Source organism: Amaranthus tricolor, chromosome 10 (genome assembly GCF_026212465.1).
Source record: "Amaranthus tricolor cultivar Red isolate AtriRed21 chromosome 10, ASM2621246v1, whole genome shotgun sequence".
Classification (NCBI taxonomy): domain Eukaryota; kingdom Viridiplantae; phylum Streptophyta; class Magnoliopsida; order Caryophyllales; family Amaranthaceae; genus Amaranthus; species Amaranthus tricolor.
The window spans coordinates 7,633,862-7,647,935 of record NC_080056.1 but is presented as its reverse complement, the minus strand read 5'-3'; the positions used below and the strand labels follow the sequence as shown (position 1 = coordinate 7,647,935).

The following is a 14,074-nucleotide window of genomic DNA, read 5'->3' as shown; positions in this document are numbered from 1 at the left end:
GCATAAAGAACATATATACAGTCAAGGCATCCCTCACTTCACCACACAACTACTCCTATAAAAGAACTAAACCAGCGCAACATTAGAAAAAAAAATGCATAAACCTTTTCCATCACTAGCAAAAGCATCTATCATCATCATACCCAATTAATCCCGATCATAGAAAATGATGACCAGGGTCTGGAGAGGGGTGGGAAAACAACAACCCATACCCATAAAGAAGGATGCAACCAAAGAGTTTTTTAGCTCAAAAAAGATTTCACTAGCAAAAGTATTTGACGACGAATAAGGCAAGACAACCGAAAAATATAACTTATACTATCAAAGAAGATAATAAGACATGGGAAGTTCACAAATAATTGAAGAAACTAGCACATAATTATGAGTGCACAAATTTTTGAGTGAAACAATCTCACCGTGAGATGCTCTCCAGGTTGGGTAGCCCAATTATTACAATTATTAGCATCTAGACTCTTGTTTTAAAGTCGTCTCACCAAGAGATATTCTCACAGGAGCAGCTCTTATGAGATTAAACAAGAACACAAACACCAATAACAAACAAATTCTACATCAAATACATTATTCCTCCTCTTATGGCTAAGAAGATTCTAGAAAACTAGAACTATTTTCATTGACTGATATTGGTTCTTTATCGATTTACTTGTGTGCAACCAGATTCTTCTTGTAGTTGTTGATACTCATATCAACTCTAGGAAGAAGGCTGTAAAACTTAAAAGCTACTACTATGCCTTATCCTTGCCTGAAATTATATTGGCAAGTAGCAACCACATACTGATATTAGCAGTTAAAGCAAGCTCTTTCAAAACAAAATCAACAATAACCTTCCCCAATTATGAGCAAACAAGTTTTTCAGTTTGAAGAATAATAAATAAAAAGATTTCTCAAAGAACACACACAAATTTGTTCTTACTACCAAGGAACCAACTTAATCAAAAGCTTAAGTTGATGATTGAGGCCCCAAGATATATTATATACTCTAACACACCCCCTCAAACAAGTGCCTTTGAGCTAGAAGTGCGGATGCGACATAGGCCCTCCTCATACCTGGCGCTTAATTTTGCACTTATCTTTGAGGGGTGGTTGAGATTCGAACCCGTGATCTCTTGTCACGTTGGCTTTTGATACCATGTCAAGGAACCAACTCAACCAAAAATTTAAGCTGATGGTTGAAGCCCTTGAATATGTTATAAACTCTAACACTAATGACCGTACATATAGGTTACGACTGTGTGCGTAAATGCGGCTAAGTAACTAATTCACAAGATAAATGCTAAGCAAGCTTGCAGGATCCAATCAACATAACTCGTATCCAATTCCAAATTCTCCAATCGAAAACTTATGCGCACTAGAAACAGTCCTAGCTCCTATCATTAGAACACTAACTAGATGTAAGATAGTACAAGCTAGCTATGCTAAAATGCCATAAAAGCACCAGAAAATTCGTTGCTAATTCGCAAGTTCACTTTTTAAAAACCTAATTAATTACCGTGATCTGTAAATCACCATAAAAAGACAAAAAATAAATAAAATAAATAAAATCAAAAAAGATAAATTAAAATAACAAAACCCTCACCCTAACAAATCCTACCACATAAAGGTAATTTGTTAACTTCGTAAATAACCGTTATTTACTAAGACTTTCTCTTCACTTTTTCCCTCAATCAGCGCCAAGCCGAGAACCTACTGCCTCAAGATTGGTGTCCATTTGAAAACCTCCCAAGAATTTGTGCACTAGAATCGGATTATGTAGATCTATGTAATATGTTCATGATGACGGAACTAAAAAGCTTCATGCTAATCTAATTTTATAAGCCTAACACCCCTCTTTCCCCTCCGAACACTGGAAGATTAAACTGGTTTAGTGCCTCTATTGAAACATTGCTATGATGATTGATGATTCATACTTCACTTCAACTCCAAAAACACCATGCCAAAGGAAATTCCACAGCTAGCAAAATGTACATAACACTAGTATACCAGCAAAACATAAGATCACTAACCAATGGAATCAACATTTCATAACACTAGTATATTCTATAACTTGCCCCCTCACGTGAGAGCCCATTAGACTAGAAGTGTGGATGCACATAGACGCTGAATATTCCACTTTAAAAGTGGGGTGGTTGGAACTTGTGACATTTTGTCACGCTGGTTTATGATATAGCATTTAGACCGACTCAATTAATAGATTAAGCTAATGGTTGAGGCCCGAGAATATGTTAGTGAAAAGTTATTTTCGATAGCCCTTGACAACAAATATCATATGCAACTTCACTTGAAAAAAATGCATAAGAAATGCACATGAAATATTATGAGCATCACAAATTGCAGTTTCCAACAGAACACCAAAAAACAGTACAGATTACATGAATAATAATGATATTAATATGGACAAATTACCTTGGTAGAAACTCCACAATTTCTGCAAGCTTATGCCCACCATTAGTATCATTCCATTGAACTTTCCTCTTAGAATTTGAGGAAATTTCATCATTTTTAGGTGACAACAACCTCTTAGATTCATCCTCCTTACCCAAAATCTTCTCCAAAGCTGCTTGTTTTTTAACCTTCAAGCTACTTATAAGTGTCTCAGTTTTTGTATCCTTACCATTATCCATTTCTAAACCAACAATTTATAAACCTTTAATCAAAATCCAAGCCCACTTCTCCAACCAAACAAGAACAAAAATTTAACATAAGATCATATATCATGTTGGTTCAACACTGTAATCATAAACCATAAAAAAACAATTTCAACAACCATTATCCATTTCTACTTTTTCATGAATAATTGAAGAGTGCATTTTGTTCATTTTCTAACCATCATTTCGTGATGTTTGTTGATGATTTGATGTTTAGATCTAGCTTTAATTTAACGATTCAACGGCTTTTGATTATTCTACCGCCAACAATTTTGCCCACACACTTCTATTATGGTCAGAATTGAACTCAATTTTTCCATAGAAAAAACCAAAATTAAAAACCTCACATTTATCATATATGAATAATCTAATCTAATACAAATAAAAATCTCACATTTAAATATCGTTTGTTGCTACTCCCTGCCGATATAAGTACGTCGTGTTATAACAAGAAGTAGTTTAGGTTTAATGTATCCAAGTGCTTATAAGAAAGTTTGCTTAAATATGTTGATTATTATTACATTTAGGCATGGCCACGGGGCGGTTTACCCGGAACCGAACCGGTCCCGAACCGCTTGGAACCGGATCCGGAACCGGAACCGTTTGCGACAGGTTCCGAACCGCCCCGAACCGCGAAACCGTGAAACCGCCGGAAAAAATTGCCGGAACCGTGAAACCGCCGGAAAAAACCGTCGTGAACCGGGTAAAAAAACCCGCGGTTTGGAACCGGAACCGGTCCGGGAGAACCGGTCCAACGGTTCCATGGAACCGGTTCTGGAACCGGTCCGGTTGAACCGGCTCAACGGTTCCGTGGAACCGGAACCGGGACCGGTCCGGTTGAACCGGACCACCGGTTCCATGGAACCGGTTCGCCAAAAAACTAGCCGTTTGTTACCGTTTATAGCCGTTGGGATATACTCTATATATACTCATCACTTTCAATCATTTTCATTCACAACTCATCTCTTCTCCTACTCTCTCTACTTAATTCTTTAATTACGCAATTATTCTCTTAATTAAATAATTAGTCTTTTAATTATATCTTAATTTAGTTAGTTACATAATTAATTATTTATTTATTTCTTAATTCTATATTTCTATTATTACTTCAATATTATCAATCATGTCTTCATTTTTGAAAAAAGCCACAAAAAAAGTTACTAAAGTGGCAAAATCATTGGGAGGTTCCAGTTCGTCCAAAAGAAAGGCCACTTCTACTCCGTCGGTATCAACAACACCCTCCATTAGTAATTATAATTATGAACATAATTATCCGGAAGGGTACGACCCGGAGCTACATAATTATGCAGAAGAAATGGAAAGAGAAATACTAATTGATGAAGAAGAAGAACAAGAAGAGGAACCAACGACCCCAATTGGGATAAATATATCTCGACAGTCATCAACAAGATCACATGAAGAACAAGGAGAACAACAACAACAAAGACAAGCTCGTGGTAAACGAGTCAATTTTCAAACTATCGGTTAGTTTTATAATTTTATTCTTCAAATTAATTAAACTTTAAATTATTTATTTATTTAATTTTAGTTTTATAATTTTAAATTATTTATTTAGATGAAGATGAACCAGTAAGACAACCTTTTCCGGCAATGCCACCTCCTAGTGGTAGAGCTGTTTCACATGTGTGGTCGTATTTCACAAAAGAACCAACCGAGAATCCAGATATTTTCTTATGCACTTGTCAAATTTGTGAAAGTCAAGGAGTAAAGCCCTTAGTTTCATACAGTTTCACCAGAGGTAAATACTTTTTAAGTTTTTTATACATACATAATACATTCATACATTATATATTCATATTTTATAAACATTTATTTACTGTGTTTTGTGAATACGTGTTAGGTGGTGGAACGGGATCTTTTAACAAACATTTGGCAAAGAAGCATGGAATCACAAAAGAAACTCATGCAGCAAGCGGCAGCGGGACCACAAGTGGAAGCCGACAGACACAATGGGACATTCCCAACACAGGTATGCCTTTTAGATATAATCGTAATGACATGATTGATGAATTTTCTAGGTATGTAATTTGTGATGAATTGCCTTTTAACCACGGTGAAAGTAGGGCATACGAGCGTCTCACTAGACAACAATTGCAACCACAATATAGAGCAATCCCTAGGAGCACTCTTAAAAGACGCACAATTAAATTATACGAATCAATGCGCTATGAATTAGTTGAAATGTTTAAATCGTTTAATGGTAGGATTAGCATAACAACTGACATTTGGTCTGCTCCCCCACATTTAGAACCTTATATGTGTGTAACAGCACACTGGATAGATCGAAATTGGATTATTCAAAAAAGAATAATTGCTTTTGAGACAATGCCAGAAAGACATACCGGTGAAAACATAAAATATAGATTAGTAGAGATATGTAGAGAATGGAACTTATTAGATAAAATATTTTGTTGTTCAACTGATAATGCAACCGCAAACATTAAATGTATAGAACTTTTGTTTAACGAACCTGCCTTTAGTTTAATCCTTGGGGGTAGCTTATTACACATACGTTGTTGTGCGCATATAGTTAACTTATCTTGTCAAGTAGGCATAAAACAATTAAGTGAATTATTAGAACCAATTAGGGATATAGTGAAATGGCTTAGGACCGGAAAGATAAAAAGAAGATATAAACAATTATGTGACCAATACCAACTTAAAAAAGTGTATTGGTCATTAGATACTCCTACACGTTGGGGCTCAACCAACGATTTATTAAGAAAGGCGATTGCTTATCGCCCAGTAATAACACAAATATATAGTGAGTATACAGATAGTTTCATAGCTGATGCAACTTGGGAATTAGCAATAGGTGTACATAACATATTAGAAGCGTATGACCACGCGACTAAGATTTTTTCTTATGTTTATGAACCGAACGTTCACTTAGTAATAAGTGAATGTATTACTATTTTTTATCATCTACTTAAACATACACATGAAGATACTAACCCACAATTAAGGCCGATTCTTGCAGATATGATGGAAAAATGGAAATCATATTTTACCGATTTTCCTTATATTTATGGAATCGCAACCATTTTGGACCCACGTTTTAAAACTGAGGTCCTAACTAAAGTAATAGGATTTTATTATCAATCGTTAGATCGCCCGTCTTCTGATGTACAATATTATGTAGGAACATGTAAAAAATATTTAGCTGAACTGTATGATTTTTACGCTAGTGTATATAACCCGAAACGCGATATGTCTAGGCGTGCTAGCGTTTCGGCTCGTCCCACTTTCTATAATTCAGTAATAGCTAACATAATGACTCAAGATGATAGTTTTGTAGGATCTTCTTCTTCCTCGACCACATATTTAGAACTAGATAGTTATCTTAAACACCACTTTGAAATAGACCCAAGTGTCTATAATATTTTGGAGTGGTGGAAAGAAAAATCTGTTAAATTTCCCATTTTATCGAGAATTGCAAAGGATGTCCTTGCAATTCCCGCGTCAACTATTGCGTCGGAGTCTGCTTTTAGTGCAGGTAGAAGAGTTTTGGATGAAAAGCGATCTCGTCTTGCTCCACATAGTATTCAAATATGTGTTTGCAAGAAAGATTGGGATCAAGCTGAGATTCGAACACAAGGACTAAGGAACGATGATGATCAAGACGACGATGATGATCCATGGATGATGATGGATACAACTTCATCATCGTCAGGAGGAGAGTCAGCGGAAGCATCTAATCAACCACATGATGATGACGAAGACGAATAGGATCAATCCGACAAGCGACAACGATGAATCAACACTCAACAACTATAAATAAAAGGTATGACAAAGAACTACGTGGGCTTTGATTCCTTCGGGATACGTAGGCAGCTTAGTATTCATTTGGGTACTAGGTTCAAGTCCATTTTCTCCCTCTTTTTTTATTAATCATCTTTATCGACATTATCATTGATTCGTTTCTTATTAATTTATTTTTTTCCATTCTTTTTAGTAAATATTTCAATAACGATGACAACTTGACATGCAATGAATTTCGCTAATAATCAAGTAATCATCAAAGGTACGTCCGCGATATTATAGTATTTTTTTATTATACAAAAATTTAAAGAAAAAATTAAAATGGAACCGATGGTCCGACCCGCCCGTCCCGTGAGTTGGAACCGCCGGAACCGCCTCATGAACCGCCAAGGAACCGTTTGGAACCGCCCGGAACCGGAACCGGAACCGGAACCGTTCGCGACAGGTTCCAAATGGAACCGGAACCGGGTGGAACCGGAACCGGATGGAACCGGAACGGAACCGGACCAACCCGGACCGTGGCCATGCCTAATTACATTCATCATTAAAACGGAGACATAACAGGCTGGGGTAAATCTACCATGGGTACCCCTGGCATGTGCCTCAGGGACATTTTTTTTAAAAACTTAAAAAATATGAAATTTGTTTGGAAAGAATGGCGAAGACATGCTTGCTATTTGCAATACTGAAATATTTGCTAAAATCGATACGATGTTAAAAACTTTGATGAACGATAATAATTTCAATGAACTAATAATTGCTTGATAAAATAAAATTTGCAAAATGACATAATGATTTAAGAAGGTTCACCCAATGATGGCTACGTCCTCCGTGGTGTGTAGTTTCTTGTTTATATTATTTCAATGTAGTAAAACACTCTTACAAATGAAGTATTACAATTGAGTAAGAGATAAAACAATAGGCTATATGTTTGGTTTAAGGGTTGTGTTTGATAATCCTCTTAGAAGAGTATGAGAGCTCTATTTATAGTACTAAGTACACTCAATGATAATTGCTCACTTAATACTTAATGCTGAATAATGAATGAGATGAAACAACCCCAAGGATTTGGAAAAAAAAAAATATCCTAAGTGTATCAAAGGAACCGCTCGACCAGAACAGAGAGCTCGCTCGGTCGAGCGAGCTATAGGCAGCTTCTGGATACATTCTATTTATTCGCTCGACCCACCCAAGAGCTCGCTTGGTCGAGCGAGCTGGTTGAACGAGCTGGTCGAGCTTCCTTCAGTATCCTTCTGACAGTTTCTGCTCGAGCAAAGCATCTTCCAAAACCCTTTGCACTTCTTTATTAAACACCATTAAAACCAATAACTCCCATGATTACTTCACCAAATAAATCACACTTAAACACTACAAACATTAAGACACTCACTTAATTCTCCTATTAACCAATGCCATAGGATTCCATCCTATCAATTCCACTCATGAATGCACACATCAAATTTGTGCACTCAAGTCACACTATTCATAATAATCTCCATCTTGACTTGAGTTCATCCAAGTCAAAGCATTCATCAATCCACTTCATCTTACAAGAATATAAAAAAAAATAACATACACACCTCAAATGCCTCAAAGAGCATTACTTCAAGCAAGAAGCTAGACCAACCAAGTCAACACATAAATCAAACTTAGTTGTTGGCAATGGCTTTGTCATCATGTCGGCCGGGTTTTCTTTAGTATCAATTTTCTTTAAAATCACCCTTTTGTGCTCAACTTCATCCCAGATGAAATTATACTTGATATCAATGTGTTTGGACCTTCTATGAAATGAATTTTGATTTCTAGCCAAGTGAATTGCACTTTGACTATCACAATGCACACTTACCGAACACACCTTATTGCACATCTCACCAACAAGACCTTTGCGCCACTTTGCTTCTTTGAATGACTCGGCAACGGCTATGTACTCTGCTTCGGTTGTTGAAAGAGCAACTACATCTTTTAACGATGATTGCCAACTTACCGCCGAACCACCCAATGTGAACACGAATCCACTTGTGGACTTTCTATTATTAAGATCACCTCTATAGTCCGAGTCACAAAATCCGGTTAGCTCGCTTGAATCCTTCCCATACATAGGACAAACATTAGAAGTACATTTCAAATACCTCAATAACCACTTAAGTGCCTCCCAATGTCCCTTTCCCGGATTAGACATATATCTACTTACCAAACTCACTGCATGAGCTATATCGGGTCTAGAACATACCATGGCATACATCACGCTACCAACAGCACTAGTGTACAGGATTCTTACCATTTGCTCTTCTTCCACCTTTGTTTGTGGACACAACCTCTTGAACAATTTGAAATGAGAGGCAAGAGTAGTAGACACACCTTTAGCATCTTCCATGGAGAAACGTTGCACAACTTTCTCAATGTACTTCCTTTGACTAAGGTATAAGACACCCTTAGCCCGGTCTCTCAAAATCTCCATTCCAAGAATCTTCTTGGCTTCACCAAGATCCTTCATATCAAATTCACTTGAAAGCAACACTTTCAAGTTCTCCACCTCAAACAAAGAACTACATGCTACTAGCATATCATCAACATATAAGGGCAAATATAACAAAGAACTATCTTTAAGTTTCTTAAGATAAACACAACTATCATAAGAACTTCTAATCAAATCATGTGAAATCATGAAAGAATCAAACCTCTTGTACCATTGCCTTGGCGATTGCTTCAACCCATACAATGATCTTTTCAATCTGCACACATGCTTTCCTTATCGGCGATCTCAAAACCTTCCGGTTGCTTCGTAAAAATCTCTTCTTCAAGCTCACCGTGAAGAAACGCCGTCTTTACATCTAATTGACGCAACTCCAAATCCTCCATCGCCACCAATGCAAGTAGTGCCCTTATAGAAGAGGGCTTCACTACCGGTTCACTACCGGTAAGAATACCTCATGAAAATTAACACCCTCAATTTGAGAGTATCTCTTTGCTACTACCCTTGCTTTGTAGATGGGAGGAACACCACTAGAAGGACCCTCCTTCCTTTTGAATATCCACTTGCACCCAACAATCTTCTTTTTCTTTGGTGCTTTAACGATATTCCAAGTTTCATTCTTTGCAAGAGATTCCATCTCTTGCTTCATGGCTATCAACCATTTACTTGAGTCATTTGAGGCCATAGCCTCCTTGTACGTACTTGGTTCATGCAATCCTTCGACTTCACTAGTAATGTTAAGAGCATATGCAACATAATCACACTCTTCAATGTACATCCTTGGAGCCACGATCTTCCTTCTTTGCCTAATTATTTTCCTTCTTTGCCTAGTTGTGGACAAAGGAGGAGATCTTTGTTGAACACTATCATCATTTTCATCTTCATCAATATTGGGAGGTTGAACCTGCACGTGTGCATCAATAGGATCATTTGCAACATTATCAATGAGCTTTTCTACACTAGAGACTAATATGCAACAGAACAGAGAGCTTGCTCGGTCGAGCGGGCTACAGGCAGCTTCTGGATACATTCTGTTTATTCGCTCGACCCACCCAAGAGCTCGCTTGGTCGAGCGAGCTGGTCGAGCTACCTTCAGTATCCTTCTGACAGTTTCTGCTCGAGCAAAGCATCTTCCAAAACCCTTTGCACTTTTTCATTAAACACCATTAAAACCAATAATTCCCATAATTACTTCACTAAATAAATCACACTTAAACACTATAAACATTAAGTCACTCACTTAATTCTCCAATTAACCAATGCTATAGGATTCCATCCCATCAATTCTACTCATGAATGCACACATCAAATTTGTGCACTCAAGTTACACTATTCATAACAAATACGAATCAGAATTCTTACCCCTCTTTTTTCTCTCTCATAAAATAAAAACCCCAAAATCTATAACTTACCCAATCAGCAGCCACAGCCGCTGCATCACACTTTCAAAACTTGAGAAAAGGGGCCACCAGCTCTTTAACGTAACTAACTCAGCTAATTCTCAAACCAAACGTTTAATCAAAACACAACGTAAACATACAGATCACTTTAAGTTCAATATAACCAACACAACCAAGTCTAATATACATTTATCCAAAAACCTAATACAAAACTACAAAATTCCTCCATGCTCAGCTCAATATGAAATCCTTGACACTCTAATCAACACCGCTAACCTATCGTTCCCGGCTGGTTTCGATCTGTAATCAAACTAAAATTTGAAAACAACAGAGGGTCAGATTAAACTGAATGAGAAGCAACAATCCAAAACAACAAAACACAGTAATTTCTAAACAAAGATTTAAAAGCAACATTATTTTCCTAGAACTATGTGCGCACAGGGAGTCTAGTTGAGAGGAACATCCATAGCTCTAAGGCTATGTCACTCTCGGGTGAGGCTAGTCAATATTTGAATGACAATTCACCTTAAAACAGCGGAATAGGAGACAATGTCCCACCACTCCGTCAATGACCAGCTCGTAAGCCCGATCCATTGACTATATCAATATCAATATAATCATTCATAACAAATTTATCTCAACAATATAAATTTCACAAACTTTAATAAAACGATTTTCAAAATTATAGTCTGGCCAGACCCTTTTTAAGAAACTACTACTACTCACCAAAGATGCTTTAAGGAGCTAAATCTGGTTCTCTGCGATCACTAGAACCTCGATGATGTCGCTTCCTGAAGAATAACAAATCACAACATCACAAAAGAGCATTCGATATTAAACTACTAACCTATAACTTATTACATTTCCTCCTGTGTCTATAAATCAAACCAAAAGTCTACTCAAGCAAATCTAATTATTAATGAATAATGCACGTTCTAACTCAAACCTCTTAATATGTCATCAAGATATTATAATTGTGATACATACTAATTCATATTCCTTTAAAGATACTCATCTTAAAAATTCTCTTAATATTTCCAATTAACCACAATATATGCATTCATAACCATAATCCAAGTCCAATAATCTCTTCCTTAATGTCAAACTATTCGCTTAAATAAAATAATGATTTTCGTAAGGCTCTCCTAACCCATTCAAAAAACAATAATTATTCAATACATTCACCAATATCAACAGTTCTCAATAACACGTACCCTATCTCTTTGAATTTGTATCCCCACAATCATTATGATAATATTACATATACCAACTCCATTGGATTCCTTCCTTGGCCATCAAATTAACAAACATAAACTATTTAACCTATTATCATTATTCGAAAAGACTACTATCACATCCAAGAACATTAAACTAAACAAAACCAAGTCATTAGAATAATCTACTACAAAAATTACAATCCACACTTAAATCCTCATCATCACATAACTCACTAGTAACACATTTTCCATAAGTTTCCCAATTAAGAACTCATCTAATTAACTCATATAAAGTTCTAAGACTCATCAATTTAAGGTCCACTTTAACAATAAATCCACAAGTATCCAACAAATCTTGCAATAATAAATTGTTCTCATGGTTAAAGACACTTAGATGATAAAGGCAGAAGAATAAAACAGTGATAAAATTGCAAGGAAAAGAAGGAGGGTATTTATATGTATATGTGTATAATAAAATTAGAATTAATAAAAGACTGTACTACCTTTTCCTTTAAGACTTCCTGGAAAAACAAAGTACAAGAGACAATTTGGCAATGATCTTGTTATTAATTTTTTATTTCTGAATGATAGAGTTAACGAGGAAAATGGACGCCTGCTAGTTCAAAAGAAAGAATTATTGCATTTGAAATTTAGGCGACAAATTTACCAATTGCCATTTAAAATCTCAAAGGGACAAACAAGAAGGAAGTGTGGCCAGTAGTTGATTTCTGAATTTTAAGAGAAGAAGGAGTAGTGGCTTGCTATTTTTGAACAAAAATCAGGGGAAGAAGGCTTGAAGATTGAGAAGGTGAGAACGCTCTCGAATGGATGGTGTGTGTGGGTTCTTGGCATTCGATTTTTAGGGTTTGGGAAAGGGTTATGGTATTTTAATTAAAATAAATGAAAAGGAAATGATGGAAGAATTAACTTGAGAATAAATTTATATCATGTATATTTAAGGTAAGGTCATACTTGTACTAATAATTCTCTTAAATTTCTTAACTTATTAATTTCTCAAATGTTACACCTATCACCCCTTCTCAATTCTTCCTCACTTTCTCTCTCTACAACCTCTCTTTCTCTCTCCTCATAAATCAAATTGAAGAAAGGAAAGAGAGATAAAAGCTCTACATAGAAATAAAGATGGATTCAAATCAAGGGAAATTATTTGTAGGTGGGATTTCATGGGAAACAGATGAAGAAAAGCTCAAAGAATACTTTGGGCAGTATGGAGATGTTTATCAGGCTAATATTATGAGAAATAAAGCTACCGGTAGACCAAGAGAATTTGGATTTGTTCTATTTTCAGATCCTTCTGTTGTTGATAGAGTTCTTTAGGATAAACATACCATCGATGGTACAACGGTATGTCGGTATTTTCCTATCTCTTCTCTTTTTTCTTCCTTCAATTTATGGTATTGTTTCTTTAATTATGTATTGGTTTATTGTTTTTAATGTTTTTGGTATATATGTGGATAAACCCTTTTCAATGTTACTGTTTCTCTTTAATGCCCCTTTTTCAAATTTATTACGCATTAATGGATTTGAGTCGTTTGCGACAATCCTTTTTGTTAGGGTTTAGGGTGTTTAGATCCAATCCCTCCAAACTTTGACCTAGGTGGGAGGGACTAAGGGAGTGTGCTAACATTCATTACATTTGGGATTGCTTGTGTACTGGAATTGTAGTGCCAATTGTTATTTTATTTGGTTGTAAATCTATCGTATATTGGGATTATTTTGGGATAATTGATTGATGCTTGTAAATTTCAATAAATTTTTTTTGTACTTTCTTCATTGTATAAGTTTTGGTTTTTAATTCAGGTTGAGGCTAAGCGAGCGATGTCAAGAGAAGATCAGCAAAGCTCTGAAAGAGGAAACAATGGCGGTAAAGACTTAGGTGGAGGAGGAAACATTAGAACCAAAAAAATATTTTTTAGAGATTACCTACTACTTTAACTGATGAAGGGTTTCGGCAGTACTTTGAGAACTATGGTAGTGTAACTGATGTCGTTATAATGTATGATCAGAATACAAATAGACCCCGAGGTTTCGGATTCATTTCTTTTGACAATGAGGATGTAGTAGATATAGTTTTTCAGATTACCTTCCATGATTTAAACGGGAAGCAAGTTGAGGTTAAGCGTGCTTTACCCAAGGATGCCAACCCTGGTATGGGCAACCGTGAGGGTGGTGGCGGCCATAATGCTTATGATAATAGGATGGGTTCTAATAGATATATGCAGGGTCAGAATGTAGGTGGTGGTTTTCCCAATTATAATTCTTCAGGGCATGGTGCAGCGGGTTATGGATATGGGCCTTCCAATGTTGGCATGGGCTATGGTGGGTATCTTAGATATGGAGACCCTGCCAGTGCAATGTATGGGAATCCTAATACTCAAAGGAGTTCTTGGAATGCATAGGCGGCTTCTGGTTATGGTGCAGCCGGATATAGAAATGCAGGTCCTTGGGGGTGCTAGTGGTGCAGGAAGTGGTGGCCCGACTGGTCAATCTTCAAGTGCAGCCTCTGGGTATGAATGA

The 14,074-nt window shown here is 36.4% G+C and overlaps 1 pseudogene; it reads left to right on the top strand.

Moving 5' to 3' along the window:
* Positions 1–12,679: 12,679 nt before the first annotated feature.
* On the top strand, positions 12,680–14,074 carry LOC130824787 (heterogeneous nuclear ribonucleoprotein 1-like; annotated as a pseudogene).